The 11,908-nt window shown below is 35.5% G+C and overlaps 1 long non-coding RNA gene across 2 annotated transcripts in view; it reads left to right on the top strand.

Annotated features, from left to right (window-relative positions):
* The window catches only part of LOC111089219, a 21,411-nt gene extending 10,132 nt beyond the window's left edge, over positions 1 to 11,279 (top strand). For both annotated transcript variants that reach the window (XR_002613526.1, XR_002613525.1), the window contains exons 2-4: positions 3,164 to 3,528; positions 3,649 to 3,752; positions 10,924 to 11,279. This is a non-coding gene — a long non-coding RNA (uncharacterized LOC111089219). The remainder of the gene's footprint in view (positions 1 to 3,163; positions 3,529 to 3,648; positions 3,753 to 10,923) is intronic.
* Positions 11,280 to 11,908: the final 629 nt, after the last annotated feature.

Here is an 11,908-nt window from a genome sequence, read left to right as displayed (position 1 = left end):
CAACAGAGACAGGAAAGCTGATAGCATGCAGTGAATACAGTTGTTATGCCTCTTAGAAACTAGAAAATCCCAAATTGGACCTTGCCACCAACTTGTGGGAGCATTACAAACAACTTGCGCCAAAAATGTGGTGGTCAGCCCAGCTCTCTTTGGGCCCAGTTGAGCTTGATATGTGCAGTTCAGAATATGTGAACAATAAATAAAAGTTCATGATTGATACTGTGGTAAAAACAGTGGTAGCTCTCACAGTATATATCAGGCACTTCAAACAAAAACCACCACTCAGGTCATTCAACACAAGCTTCATTCTGCTGAATGAAGATAAACTAGAAATAAATGAAAAGATCATATTCTATGTCTGTGAGGTTTCATTTACAGAACATAAGTAGTATTTGCTGGCTTTGGTTCTGACATCAGCATCCTTGGAATGAACATAATGCAGAGCTCATTGATCAGTTTCACTTGTGCAACCAGTGAACTGTTGTTCCATAGTAGAGTTGTCTAGTGTCATCAAGAATGACCCCAGAAACAGTGGATTGCATGAGTGTCTGTGGAAGATGAAATAACAGTACTCCATGTACATAAGTGATCTTCCATGGTTCGCTATGGAATATGTCAAATGCATTGGTGTTGTGTAATGCAGTTATAGAGTAGATACATGAAATAGCAGCATTAGGTTGGAAAATAAAGTGTCTGAGGAGGGATAAATATGTGTGTTCTTGCACACACGTGTTGAATTTCTTGGTCATATTGTGGGTAGAGGAGAAAGCTCCATGGATCCTGCTAAAATAGCAGAGGTGTGAGAGTGGTCTCAACTTGCTGTGAAATGGGAAGTCTTGTTGGTTTTGTATCATATTACTGATATTTTGTGGCCAGCCTCTCTAAGAACACCTCAAGTGTGTCAGTTCTTACTAAGGCAAAGATACACTTTGGATAGTGAAGAATACAAACTAGCATTCTAGTCCTAGAAGTGTGCTTTAATAGAATCCTCTAGTTTTGGTTTATCCACAATAGGATTGTGAATTCCTATTAGACATTGATGACAGTGAGAGTGGAATCTAAGTAAAACACTTTCAGCATTATTTGTATGGTAGACAGTATACTGTTTAAGTGGACAATGCATCATTGGAGTGATTGGTGAACTTCAAAAATCCCAAAGGGATGATGGCATGCTAGACAACAGGAGTATGATTAAATTTTATATTCTGACCAAACTTGCAATATGGAAACACAGAAAAGGTGTCTCATCAAATGGTGAGACCTGATTCATTTGTTGAATATCTTGTTCTTGGACACTATATGGGGGTTGAGACTATTTCTACTATAATGGCAACAAACCATACAGTAAGAGACAACATTAGTTGGTGCATGTCACAGTTAGTGCTTCAGGAGTTTTAGGAAGAGTAACTGGACTCTGGTCTGGAGTGGTCACTCCTTTCCATGCAGCAAGGTAAAAAAGTGACTGCCTTAGACTGAGGAATATATCATAGATGCACATAACCTTTGGCTTTTGTACAAGCAGTTATGTGTGCTGTACCATTGTTACCAAACCCTGAGCAGTGATTCTCGGCCTGTGTCACAGCTAATAGTCTCGGAGTTTTAAGGCACAAGATTCTCCGGTCTTTGCATAACATAAAGACTAGAGAGCATCAAGGTGTTACATGTACTTGTGCTAATGTTCAACAGCAGTTCCTGTGGGCACACTTGAGTCAAGACATTTAGTGTTGGTATAAACAATATACAGTGTGTGCCACCTGAAGAAAAGGCTGACCTAAAAGGGGTAAATAGCAAAGAATTGTTGGACATCACCACTCCACTCCCATATACAAAAGGGGCCATCTCTATATACTCATGGTCAGCAACTACTTTGTGGAGTGAGCCAAGGCCTATCCATTGGTCAATATGTCTGCACAGTTCGTAGATGATGCACTGGATAATGAGGTTCAGACCACTTGAACATATCCATGTGGATGAAGGGACTAACTGTAACAGCCAACTTCACCTTTTTTTACCATCCCCAGTCTGGTGGATTAGCAGATAGGGAGATATAGACCATCTGGAAGCTTGCTAAGTTTGTTAACCCTGACTGAATCAACTGCATACTGTGCACCTGAACAGAGATCAACAGGTTGTTTGCCAAATATGCTAACATTTAGTCAAGAAGTCTTACTCCTTGTAGACATGATGTATGCCACCACCCAGAATAGGTGTCCAACAGTGTTCACATGAACTGGTTATGGTCTGCATTAGTATATTTCATGAGTTTGCATGTCGACAACTTGGAAAGGCCATCATACAATAAAAGAGTTGCTATGATAAGTCAGTGGAAATATAGATGTATCAAAGTGGAGACTGAGTGTGGCTTTGGTATGAGTTAGCAGTCTAGAAGTCTTTTGGCACCAATTATGCCAGATCCAATTTTGTGAGCTGGTTAGCTCTATTAATGTATAAGGTACAAAAAGCGAGGGGTGCATGCAAGACTTGGTACATATTGATCAACTGCATCTGAGTAAGACAAACGAATCTCTGATGAACTTGTTTGATTATGTCAGAAGAGGAGGTAATTGAGTTGAATGAAGATAAAGCAAATAGTTGAATGAAAGTGGTGATCCTTGCTTTCCAATTGATCAAATGATTTTTATTTTGCAGTATATATACTACATTGTGTGATTTCTACTTGATTAGCAAATAGCTAGGACAGTTGTTGCTTGTAGATGTGGAGATAATAACTTGGAGTTCAAAATCTCAGCTGAAAGGGTGTTGCAACCCTTGCTTTCTAAGCTATTGGGTGATATTGTAAAGTGTGATATATGCTCTACATCGTATTGATTACGGCTCAGTCATCTGAAGTTAAAACAGTTTGTTGATTGCAAGATTAGGGATAGTTGCTTGATTAACACAGTTTAGGATAGCTGTTGCCAGTAGATATAATACCTAATATGTGGACAGTTTGCACAACAGAAGTTGGTGGGTAAGAGTTTGAAAACATAGTCAAAGGGTATGCTGCTGTAGCACTATGGTGGATTCAGTTGAACGATGGAAATATTATGTTGTTTTTTTAGCAATTTAGTGCATACTGGAGGGAGTTAGACATTTTGATAATAAAGTTTGAAAAATAAAGATCCTTACTCCCCAGATAGTAATAAAAAAATATTTATTTCAGTGACAGTGAAATGTTGGCCACAAGAGTTACCCCAGCAAAAGGAAAGGATCAAACTACTGATGACACCTCCGCCACCATAGTCCCAACAGTGATGGAAATACCAATTATAAAGCAGCACTACCAGGAAATGGCCCCCAAATGATGGGACCATGGGAAGAGGATTGACTCTGACAGTGCTCCACACCACCTTCCCATTTGTCTGCCAATTATTGACAACTCTAGATCAGACCAGATGGCATTAACCTAGGCTAAAGCGGTAATCCAGAGCATGCCACTGGTCAATCAAAAATACAGCAGTTTTGAAAGATCTGTTGTCAAGGCTCAGTTACGGGTGAGGGAAGTTGAAACTTATGCTAAATGCTAAGGTAAGTTTATATATGGAATATTTCTTTGTTAATTTATTCAACAAAAGGATATGTAATAATAGGTCAACTACAGTATATCTGCTATATCTATTGCTGACAAGATCTTTTGTTCAATACCAGGGCTCATCAGGCTGGCTGGTATATGACTAACTTAGCAGCGGTTTAGGCTCTATTTATATCATCAGTTCCATGGACAACAACAGTAATGGTATGAACTTGATAAAGTAAGTGAAGTGTAATTTTTATCAGTTCCTGTAATAAATCCCCAATAAAACTTTTTCCTTTGTAGATTTCAAAAGTAGATAATACCTATTACTGCCTAAGGAGAACATTCCTTAATGTGACACACTGTGTAAGGATGTTGACAGCAGTGCCTTTCAGTGGTATGGTCCCACCTATGGTATGATGAAAGTGACTAGTCACATGGGTAGTGTGTGTGTCACATGCGAGATTTTTTACAAACTAAGGAACCTTAGATTTTGTTAGTCTGAAACTTTTTCTTCTTTTATATAGTCTGATACAAGATTTCAACTGAGTAATCTGAAGAAAGTCAGTAAGTGCAATGGTCTTATGTAATTAAAACATCAAAGCTGTTACATACACTGGGTTTACTTTCATTACATAATAAAGGCTTTTAATTTTTGGCTTCACTTTGTATCCAGTCTGTACTTCATTTAACATCAGTACAGTCAGTAACACTTTTAAGATTACAGTTAATTCAGTTTTAATTGGATATACAACAAAGGTTAACTCAGTTTTACCTAAATATACCACATGCTCCTCTTTTTTGAAGAGAAAATAAGTTTATTGATCTTACTTTTCTAAAATGGTGATTGGCTTTTGGAATATCTTGCTTTCAGATGTGGTGGATGCAATAAATTAAAGTAAATTTAAAGGAAGACTCAATAAAGAGTCAAATTATCAGAGCTATATCTGAAGGTTTTTTATAAATTTTCAGTATATGAGTCATCTTCAATGAACCTTGTTATCCTTAAATTTTAAATTATAAAATTTACTAATTTAGTAGTTATACCTCTGTCAACATCATTTGTGTAAATAGGAAAAAGCAAATGCCAAAGGTCCAGATTGACTAAATTTGATACTAACCTTTTGCTTCTTTTAAAGTGGATTTAGGCAGTTTGTTTATCATTTGGACTGAGTTTACTGTAGAATATCTTAATAATTCCACTTTTGATTGAGTGTAGATGACTGGAATTGGTTCTGTAATCTCAATACCGAAAGGTGTGTGTGTTGGTTTTCTGTAAACTTCATTGCAATGTATTAAGATGTTTAAAAACATCAGTCAACAGTGTAACTCAATCTTGACTGTATACTACTGAATCTTTTTATTCTTGGAGTTTAGATTTTGGAAAAAATTATCAATGGTGGTGTTTTTGTGTGGTCACGTGACAAGGGTATCCATGACTGTGGCTTCAATTTTGCTGGTTCTATTGCATTTGATTCACATTCAGACATGAAGAGGATGCTGATGACTGTTAAAAGAGGTAGCTCATTGCTAGGCCACTAGTCTGTTCATAGATGCAGTCTTTAACTTGAAAATACATAGCATTAAAGCAGTAGGAAACAACAGTTAGTTTGCAGTTTTAAACAAGCCTATTTATAATTTTTACCTGATGACATCAAGCAAACCAAGAACTGGTGTGTTAGGAAACATTGATAATATCAAAATTGGCAAAACATCTTCCATTTGAATAGAAATATCTGTAAGTTCTGATATAAAAGTCGTGGAGCTTGTCACTTCAAAGCTGCTTGAGGAGGAGTTATTATAGGTAAAAGTAACATTTGTATTTGTTGAAAAAAAAGTGTATTCTGAAAGTGATCTAATACAGATAATTCATTAAAATAGTAAAAAACAAATAGCCTTTCTAAAAATTGGTCTTAATTCATTAAAAATTTTATTTTTCAATGATTTTGTTTTATTTGGAGAATATAACTGTAGACAAACTTAACCTACAAGTACAAAAAAATAGGAAATATAACATTGAAATTATCCTTTCAGAAGTTTATTTAAGATTTAATTTTTTGATGGAAGTATATGGCAGAATTTATAACAGTTGTTAGTGTTCTTTTACTTACAGAATATAATGGGTAATAATTATTTAAATATATGTGGATAAATACGATCTCAGAAACGTTGCTTACCTCTCTGCATCACTAAAAGCTATTATCTTCAACACAACTGCCATAAAAAAGGAGGAAAAAAAATATCCATATAATATGTGGAACTCAACATTATATTTGTTATGTTTGATGTCCTCAAATTCCACCGAGTGGCTAGTGTTTCCTCACAGAGAATACTTACCCAAAATCTGCATAAACCAGAGGAGTGTGAAAGTGTTAAACTCATCCACCCCTTCTCATTGTCCACTGTTGGGATGTGGTTTTCTGCAAGATTGCTTTGCTAGTAAATCTTTATAAGTGACATGGTAATTTCCATAACTTTTTCAAACAAAACAAAAATATTGCAGCATCAGGTGTAGTCCTGCCCTTACACCTAGCTTGCACTTTTGTCATATTAACCCATTGCACTCTCACATGATAAAGACCAAATTCCAGGTGATTGTCAGTGATGATAGTGGTCCACTCTCCAGTGTTCTACCCAATGCATATTCCTCCCTCCTTTTTTTTAGTGGATCATGAGAGAACCATTTCTGCCTCAGTCCCAAACCACTGGGGAAGTCAGTAGGGAGAGTTTCCTCTGTGAATGGTGCTTTTCCCTTGGTAAGAGACCAGTTGGGCCCAACCCTTGTTTGAGATGTAGGGCTGGGTTGTTATTGCAGTACAGGACACCCCATTACAATATCTACCAAGCAATTCCCGATTGATATGTCTAGCCAAATATGACATTCATTTGCCTTGGGAAGCAGATGAGGGTTCTTCCTCAATCCATCTGTTATTATAGTATCTTATGTAAGTATTTGAGTAAGATAGAATGGCCTAAAACCCTAACCACAATACACATTCTAACATTTTACCCACTTTGGCAACAAGTAAAAATCAGCACTGGATTTTCCCAATGTCCTTTGCACTACTGTCACAGTAATATAAAAATTATGAAACCTTTGGGCAAGTGTTTACCCTGCTTGAGACAGTTGCAATCTCCCAGCAGATGCTACTCCATTAGACCAGTGTTTCTTAGCCTTTTACAATGTTATTCACCCATATAAGTTTTTCACAACAGCTCACTCACCCCAGTTCAGAAAAAGACAAAAAGGTATTAAATTAAAATGTAAAATTCTTTATTATGACTTAAATATACATCAAACTACAACTAGAATAAATAATAATAACTAATGACTTTTTTGCTCTAGAATTTATTGTATAATTGATAAAACTCATTCACCCCATTATTCTCATTCACCTTGATTCTGATCTCCTTAACCCTTGGGTGAGCCAATTCACCCAGTTGAGAAGCACTGCACTAGATGAACTCAAGTTTCATGAAAGTCACACCCCATGGGCTTTCCTTTCTTTCACCATTTCAGAAAGGCGCACATATTTTTAATTGATCAGTACTGACCCCTCCGTCATCTTCATTGTGGGATACTAGCTCTTAGTGGTGCAGAGAAGTAAGTAACATTTCAGAAGTTAACATTTTCCTTTCCTCAAAATGTATTTTGAATACATACTTACCTCTCTCCACCACCTCCCACCTTTCCTCCTCATTTCCAATGTAATTTGTTTGCCTCATTAAGAATTAGCCTATATTCGTGTGCTAGTTCTCACAGAGATTATTGTGTATGGAGGCTGTATTGCCCTCCTGTTGGTGGAATGTACAACATTATGATGATTATGTTTATAGGCTATAACCCAAGCGCTTTCAAAAGGTGGACTCTTTTTCTTCAGGGGCAAGACTTATTCAACCTATGTGTTTTTCTGACATCATGTATGTTTATAGGCTGACACAATACAATTCACGCAGACATGAGTAGGGGTGGAAGTTTGTTCAAGGCTTGTGCATGAAATTCCATGGCAGTTGCTAGTGAGGTAATACCTCTTAATTGTGCACAGAGGTAAGTATTTATCTGAAATACATTTTCAGATAAGGAAAATGTTAACACTCCATGACAGCTCTACTCCAAACATATTTCCACCACAACCAGAAGTGTGAAAATTGGCAGATCTCTTTTTTTTTTTCAGCTTGAACAATCCAGACAGCTAAGCTATGCACTTAGAATGATATCTTGTACAATAAAGTAAAAACATTGCTTCATTAGTTTATTTTTGGTAAATAAGATCCCTTGGACTCCTCCTCCTTCTTACTTCCCTAAAAGTTGACTTTGCCTAGTGGCTTGAAAGAGACAACACTTCAGCTGGTGTTCCTCTGCCTCCTCCCCATCTTGATTTGCACCTTTTTACAAATGCTTCTCTTACAGAGTGAGCATATGTAGATCCTCTGGATATCTCTGGTCATTAGGCGGTGGTCATACCTTCCCCCCACATCAACTGTTTGGAACATCTTGCAGTTCGTTGGGCCTTGGATTATTTCCTATCTTTAGTAAGGGGCAATCTGGTCATGGTCCATTCTGACAATTCAACTGTTGTCTCTTTCATCAATTGACAAGGGGGGGGGGCCTGTTCCCATTCACTATGCTTTTGAATATTGGATCTCCTTTTCTGGACCCAGTCTCAGCAAGTTTGTCTTCTTGCTTTTCATGTCCAAGGAGCTCTGAATCTTGTAGTGGAGCTGTTATCTCATCCCACCAAGATTCTACCTATGGTCTAACTTCTAGAACAATTATTGTGCTAATTTAACAGGGTAATAAAAGTGTTCCAGGAGGTTCCCCTTGGTCTATTTTTTTAGAATGGTTATTGTGCTGGTTGAACAGGGTTTCATAATATCATACAGTACTTAAAAGAAATAATTTCATTTGTAATACAAAAGAATAAGTAGTTAAGTTTCTTAGAACAGTTATTTCAAACTTAAAAAATCATGCAAAAAAACGTTTTAAGTAAGTAAATTGGGGTTGATTAAATTCTATCTTGTACTGTGATTCTGTGATACTTCTGCTTTGTAGAACTGCAGTAAACTAAAAAATTATGAGAGGATAACAAAAGGTTATCCAGATTTAAGTAACAAAACCTTTTCTTTCAAGATTCAGATAATTTGAAACTCAATCTGCTAATGTTACACTTTTAGACTTGAGAAGATCATTTACAAGAGTGAATAAAACAATTTCTGCTTGACATAAGATATACTATGTATGATAACTAGGGGTGTGGCAATACAATGATATGATATGATTGTATCGACACATCGTCCAATTTACGTATCTTCATGAAATTTGGCAAGCTTTCAGTAAACATTACATGTCTTTTATACAGAAAATATCAGAATTTTTAATAAAGTATTTTTGCTAAACATTCATGTTTTAATATATGGAGTCAAAGTAGTCACTACTCCGAGTGTAAAGTGATTTTCATGTTAAGATTTAATATACTTTTCTCTGTATAGAAATTAACAAATTTCGTTTGTGTAACCTCTAAAACATCCGAAGTAAATTTCTAACTATTTTTGATAAATCTTCATATTTTTATTTTCTATATTCACTACTATAATTTTATGTAAAGTCAGTCAGTTTGACCAGCCTTGTAACCACCATAAAAAATACTGAATAAATCAAATCTATTTTTTTTTCTTTGTAGAATTACTTCAAATTGCAGCAGGAAACTATATTTGCTTACATGAAATAACTTAACATTCTTAACATTATACATCTGTTTCTAATTAAGTTTTATTGTCAAGACTGTCAAACTTTATAACAAACCATTGTTCTGTATCAACTAGTATTATATCGTATCAGCCCTAATAATAACTTGGTATGGCTTATAGTCACAAACTCATTTCCATCCACTCATCACGATAAAAAATTAGAAACTATTAGATGCCAATTCTATGATGATGAAATGAAATATACATTCAAATCTTATCATGAAGCTTCACTGACCACAGGCTAGTCTGTCATCCCCTTATTGGAATGCTTTTATTTCAGTATTGCTTGCAGTGGGAGCAGCAAAGCATTATGTTTTGAGACACACGTTGCCAAAAGTGCACGAAGCTTGTGCTCCATTTGATGGTGGGATCTGTGAATCTAAATCATGTTTCCTTTTCTTGGAAATAGTTGTTTCTTTAGAATTTTTTTAGTTGGTCATTCCCCTCTTACATGTTTGTGACCACCAACCCTTGCAATTCTGCATGCAACTACAGTGGGCTGAACACAAACTGAGATGGAAAGAATTCATTGTTGAATAAGGAATTTGGAAAACATACATCAGAAAATTGCAAGTAACAGTACAGGCATTGAACTAACCACCTGTACATTCATTTTGAAAAAACATCATTAAGAGATTGAACATAGAGAGAAGTAATACCTGTGGATGTCTTTGGTGGTTTAGATCTTCACAGATGTTGGATTTTCATGTTTCTGACTTACTTCTGTTCTACCTTACATATTTTAATAACTTCATCATAGTAAGAATCTGATTTGAAAGCAGGACTGATCATATGAAAACCTTATTCCCAGTTATCACAGAGAAGCAGATGTTATTTTGATAGATAACTGCCAAGAAGAAAGGAGTGCATTGGTACATTTATTCAGAAACACAAGATCTATGCTATACCAATTTCATATAAAGTGGACAATGTCACAATGGCTGTAGATTGAAGATAACAGAGCTGCCACAGGAGATCAATCCATACCCAAGAACATGTTTAAGGCCATGTTTTATACCAAAAGTTTGATGTTTGTCAGCAAAACATCTGCCATCATTTTCTCTTATGATCTGTATCTATTATGTCTTTAAAGATGTTATAAAATCTGAAATGAGAAATAATATGATTTTATAACAATTTATTTATTTCTGACTTGAAATTAAAATATGTTTACTGTAGCAAAGCTGAATTGCTACAGTGGTTGATATTAATTCTATGAAATAATTCAATTAGAATGAGTATTTTTTTATCCTAGCATCTCTTTTGTCTTTTTTTTTAAAGAAAATGCTGAATTTACACGAATAATTTTTTGGAAAATTTCTATATACATTACTTCTATAGACATTGCTTGTTTTGAAGCTGTGTGAGCCACTCATACAAAATATACACAATTTATGACTGTCAGATGACATCATTGAAATTTTTTTATAACAACAATGGTAAGTTTTTAAAGAAAACCTAAGCATACATGAGCATGTGTGCATATATCATGTGAATTCTGAAAATATATTAAGTTTGTAACCTTACTCACTACAGTTTTATTGTGAACTTAATTAATGAATGGCTGTCTTTTGTTTGTCATTTCCTGCATAACATTTGGATAATATATATACAACTTCATAATATAAGTAAGCATCTATTAATTTTTTTTCTTTCTGCAGATAACTGAAGTAACATATGAGAAGACAGAACTGGACAGGAAGTCCTGGGGTTAAGCAGACAATAAATGATGGATGGAACAAAATGCCTGATTGCCTCCAACTTTGGTACAAATTCCAAGGGCACTTAGCAAAAAGACTTACTATTGCTAACCGAACAGAAGGTTTCACAGAGCTTTACGAGAGCAAAGCCACTACCCGTGGCAGAAAGTACATGCCACTGGCAGTTGACAAATTTGAAGAGAAGTATAGGTCTGCAGAAGAATTATGGTCCATGTGAAGTTCTACCCATAAAACTTTTGTTTTCCAGTGTATTGAATTTATCAATAAAGAGGAAGATTATTCCTGACTTCAAGTAATATGTTCCATGTTTGTAGAACCTTGCAATAACACATCTTTGGTAAAATTTCTTCTATGCTGAATTTATAGGCCTATTAGTCTTACATCAGTGGTGAACAGTTTTTGAAAAGTCTGATAAAAGATGCCTAACAAAATAATTTAACATTTTAAAAAGCTTAAAATTTTGTTTCTATAGTTAACATGGTTTCACTAGGGATTATCTTCCCATACTAATCTTTCGGCATTATTTGAAGAGGTTGCTGCTTATACTGATGAAGGTAAAGATGTGGATTTGGTATGTCTGCATTTTAAGAAACCATTTGACAAAGTGCCACATAAAAAGCTTGTTAAGAATTATCTCTTGGGTGTAAGGGCCAAGTTGGCTCATTGGATCAAAAGAAAGTACAAGGTTATTACAAATGGAGTTCACCCAAACTGGATTGATGTCACAAGGGGGTACCTCAAGGCACAGTGTTGAGCCCTTTGCCCTTTTTGACATACATCAGTGACATAGATACTGAAATGATCAATGAATTGCTTAAAATTACTGATAATATTTAGATCTTGGATGTTGCTGGTTGTGAGGAAAATGCCACTACTTTAAAAAAGAATTTAGAACATTTGGAGAGTTGGGTGAAAATCTGGCAGA

The sequence above is a fragment of the Limulus polyphemus genome, unplaced genomic scaffold (assembly GCF_000517525.1).
Source record: "Limulus polyphemus unplaced genomic scaffold, Limulus_polyphemus-2.1.2 Scaffold5598, whole genome shotgun sequence".
Taxonomy (NCBI): Eukaryota; Metazoa; Arthropoda; class Merostomata; order Xiphosura; family Limulidae; genus Limulus; species Limulus polyphemus.
This window is presented reverse-complemented; position numbering and strand designations above follow the sequence as displayed.